Below are 4,848 nucleotides of genomic sequence, written 5' to 3'. Positions count from 1 at the left end.
AATCACCATCTCCCAGCCCAGCCCACACCCACCAGCACAGCACAGCAATCCAGTCCACAGGACTGTTTCAGGCACCCAAAGGCCCGCCTTCTTACTCAGTCCAGACCAATCAGAATGCCCGGAAGCTACACGAGCTCTACAATTGGCCCCTGGCTGCCAAGGTGAAACCAAGCCTCCAAAAGTGCCAGGTTTTTCTCTGTCGGCTCATGATTTAAAGAGACATTGCTCTCTTTCTGCACTTGCCGCACTGTGAAGACGGCTGAGTTCTTAAAGATGTACTTTAAGGGAATAATTCAGTCACTTTTAAGAGGTTGCTGAATCAAATTCCCCTCCAGTACCGTATTCATTTTATTTTATTTTATTTTTGGTTTTTCAAAACAGTTTCTTTGTGTAGCACAGAAGTTTCTTTGTGTAGCTCTGTAGACCAGGCTGGCCTCGAACTCACAGAGATCCACCTGCCTCTGACATCCGCCTGCTGGGATCAAAGGGCATGAGTATCTAGTCTCCAGATACTGGTGTTGAGAGTTGAAAGTCCTTAACCTCAGACAATACCGAAAGACACTGTCACTCACCTGTGTGTCCCTCATTCCTTGATGTACTCAATGGTATTATTGGTTCTTATAGTTCAACAAGGAAGGAACCTAGTTAAGAACCTGGTCTACAGAGCAAGCTGGTCTTGGGGTCATGTCTGCGTCTGAAACTTCATGAAGACTTGGGGTCTTATCTGAGTCTGAGACTGCATGAAGGACGTATGAGAGTCCCCAGCACACAGGAAAAGGGGATCCCATGTGCACATTTGGAGGTGAAAAGCACTGGTTGATACTGAGACACTATTACTCCAAGCCAATATAAAGAAGTAATGTAGGGAGCTGGAGAGAAGGCTCAGTGATGAAGAGCAATGGCTGTTAGTGCAGAGGACCAAGGTTCAAATCCTGGTACCTATGTGGTGGCTTACAACTGCCTATAACCCCACTTCAAGGGGATCTGACATCCTCTTTTGGCCTCTGTGGGCACATGTGTGAACAGACATATATGCATGCAATATACCCACACACATAAAATAAAAATTAAGTTTAAAATGTTTTTAAAGAAAGAATCTTATTAACAAAGAGAATAGATAAATCTTCCCTACAGAAGACTTTCAAACAATAGATTCAGTATACACAGGTCTTAGTGACTCACAACAAAACATAATAGAAAAAAGGGGGGGGGGGGACACTTACAATGAGGAAACCCAGCAAACACATTAGCCATGTGAACCAGGTCAGCGTCACCATGGCAGGTCTGCTGCTAGGTTCTCCCTGATGTCGCATGGTGAGAAGAATGCTCACCCTATGGTATGCTTCTCTAACCAACCACAGGGAAAGCAACAGCCCTAACCAGAGGGGCGGTCTACAAACTCCTAAACAGCTCTCTTAAAAGAAGGCCATGCACACTTGGGTCCAAGGGCACTCCCGCTAATCCCAGCACTGAGGAAGCTTCGGTAGGAAGACAGCCAGCTCGAAACCAGACTGGGCTGCATAGCGAGAGCCCGGCTCAAAAAAGAAGTCATTAAGGTCATGAAAAATAAGGAAAGGGCTGAGTAAATGAAACACAGCAAAGAGATTGTGCTGGACAGTTTTATGTCAACTTGACACAAGCTAGAGTCATCAGAGAGGAGGGGGCTTCAACTGAGGAAATGTCTAAGATCTGGCTGTAGGTAAGCCATTTTCTTAGTTAGTGACTGACCTGGGAGGGTCCAGGCCACTGTGGGTGGTGCTGTCCCTGGGCTGGTGGTCCTGGGTTCTATAAGAAAGCAGGCTGAGCAAGCTGTGGGGAGAAAGCCAGTAAGCAGCACTCCTTTATGGGCTCTGCATCAGCCCCTGCCTCCAGCTTCCTGTCCTGATTTTTTCCCATGATGAATAGTAATGTGACAGCATAAACCACACAAACCCTGTCCTCCCCAAGTTGCTTGGGTCACCCTACCTGGGACAGAGCGTAAGGAGACATGTTGACCAAATGCAGTGGAATGCCCTGCTTGGGATCCCCAAACACAACAGCCTATCATTGGGAAACCTGGGGAGATGGAACTAGGACGAGAGTTTAGTTCTTAGTATCAAATAAGCATAGATGTCTCAGGTTTGCAGATGATCCTGGTGGGGTCAGATGTCAACATTAGGGGGAGCTGGTGAAGGAGGCATGGACTCAAAAATTATCCCGAGTAGTAAACTTTTGTTTCAAAAATTAAGGTAAAGAAATACACTTTAGGGACTGGAGAGATGGCTCAGCAGTTAAGAGCACTCGCTGGTCTTACAAAGGACCCTGGTTCAGTTCCCAGTGCCCACATGGTGGCTCACAGCTATCTGTAATGGCAACTCCGGGAGATCCAACACTCTCCTCTGACCTCCACGGGCACCAGAATCGCACAGCGTGCACACACATGCAGACAAAACACTCACAATCATAGCATAAAATAAATACAGAAAACCACCGGGCAGTGGTGCACGCCTTTAATCCCAGCACTCGGCAGGCAGAGCCAGGTGGATCTCTGTGAGTTCGAGGCCAGCCTGCTCCACAGAGCGAGATCCAGGACAGGCACCAAAACTACACAGAGAAACCCTGTCTTGAAAAACCAAAATATAAAAATAAAAATAAATACAGAAAACCAATACGCTACAAAGTTTACATTTAAGCCTTGAATAAGCCTCGTGTGTCTAGAGGACTGCTTTAAACAACATCCCACCCCTCCTCACCCCACCCCCACCCTGCGCTGTCCTAGCGTTCCACTCTTAGAATCAATTAAAGCGAAAGTTCAAAAAGCTGCAAGTTGAGCTGGGTGAGTTTCCCAGCTGCCCGGAGGACAGAGGCAAGAGACGAGCTGGAACTCAGACCAGACCAGCAAACCTACACCTGGACGCCTGGGTGCAAGGGGATCTAGTCTATTCTTGTCACGCCACCGGCACCTTCTGGAAAGCCTCTGATCCCAGCCACTCACTTTCATCTTGAGTTTTCACCTGTCTGTGCTTGGAGACAGGGGCTCTTTTTTGGAAGCCAGGTGGTATCCACAGGCTTAGCAAAAAAAAAAAAAAAAAAAAAAAGAAAGAAAAAAACGCTGAAGAGGAGGCATGTGTTCAAAATAAAGTCAATGACAAATTTTAAAACCACTCACTTCAGTAGACACTATAAGCAGTGGTCAAAAACATGAGACTTGTAAATGGGGGTGAGGGGGATCTGGGTTTACTTCTGAGCTCTACTACCTCCTGGGTACGTGACCTCACATCGGGTAGCCTGTCTAAGCTTCATTTTCCTCGTCTACACAATGGGAATAAAAAGAGGGCTTACTCATAAGACTGTGGTGAGGCGTGTGTTTGTCGGACAGCTCACAGAACAAACAGAGCTCCTGTCATCCAGAGCTGTGTGCAATACCCACCCTGACTCAAGGCAAACGACAATCCAGGGAGTTAGTCCTCGGGCTCCACCTGAAGAACTGGAGCCACGGGAGGATGAATAATTGGCTCAGGGTGACAGGGCCCAAACCCAAGCAAGCTGGTTCTAGAATTCTTTTCTTAGCCGGCTGCATGGCATGGATTGCAGCTCCTGTTATCAGAAAAGACAGAGGAAACGGAAGGGGGAAAGCTCACAAAGGTTAAAGGAGAGGGTTGAAGGTCAGCTCTACCGAGAGTTCTGAGCAAACACATAGTTTAGAAGTGAGTCTGGGACAATTCCAGATTCCTGAGCGACAGCCAACAGCGATAACATTTGCCTCTGCAGACCAAGTGGCAGCGAGAACTTCACATCTGAGACCGTGTAACAACTCCGTACGTAAGGGAACCCGCTCCCATCACACTTATCCCAGGATTTTCCCGGTTCAGTTCCTAGATAGTAAGCTCAAAGACCAGATAGGCCAGTTCAGAATAAAATATTGGACAAGCCTCGGTGTAGAGGAGTCAACCAGCATGCCACGGTTGGTTAGTCATCGTTGTTCTTCGAGGCCAAAGGTCAGGGCACTGGAAGAAGCCTGAGGCAACGTTCTGGAAGCTTCCACGGCTTCCCAGACTAAGTAGATGGCATACACAAGGGACAGACTTGGCTTGGGCTCCACAGTGGACTATCTCATCTCCAGTTTGCTGCTTCAATATGTCAAGTTGTTGTTCTTTGAATGCCTTCTCTCGGATGCTTTCATTGCCTTTTTGCCTGTGTTAATGGTTTGATAGCCTTTTGTTGGAAATGAAGAAACCCTGGTCCAACGTGATTAGGTAGCGTTTCTCATTGTAATGGTTCATACTGTCAATAGATAGAACCTAGAACTACCCACCTATACCCTAGGTTCTTGGGAGTCAAGCTTGTGAGGATTATCAACACTAGGTTAGGCTCCAGACTTGCTTTTGATGGATTCTCCACATTAGGTTAGTTGAGGTGGGGAGACTGTCTTAGTTAGGGTTTTTATTGCTGTGAAGAGACACCATGACCATGACAACTCTTATAAAGAAAACATTTAATTGGGGTGGCTTGCTCACAGTTCCAGAGGTTCAGTCCATTATCATCATGAGGGGGAGCATGGGTATGCAGGCAGATGTGGTGCTGGAGCTGAGAGGCAGGCAACAGGAAGTCAGCTGACACACTGGGCTGGGTGGTATCCTGAGCACAGGACACCGCAAAGCCCTCCCCCACAGTGACACACTTCCTCCAACAAAGCCACACCTCCTAATAGTGCCACTCACTATGAGGTAATGGTCGCCAATTACATTCAAACTACCACAGAGACCCATCCTAAAAGTGGGGGCACCATTCCAAGAGCCAGGGTCCTGGGCCGAATGAAAAGCAGATGCTGAGTCCTAGTAGTTGTCACTATTTCCCAGCTGTCGGGGC

The sequence above is a fragment of the Peromyscus californicus genome, unplaced genomic scaffold, assembly GCF_007827085.1.
Source record: "Peromyscus californicus insignis strain IS unplaced genomic scaffold, ASM782708v3 Scaffold_13__1_contigs__length_99412109, whole genome shotgun sequence".
In the NCBI taxonomy this organism is placed as follows: domain Eukaryota; kingdom Metazoa; phylum Chordata; class Mammalia; order Rodentia; family Cricetidae; genus Peromyscus; species Peromyscus californicus.
Note: the sequence above shows the minus strand (reverse complement) of the source record.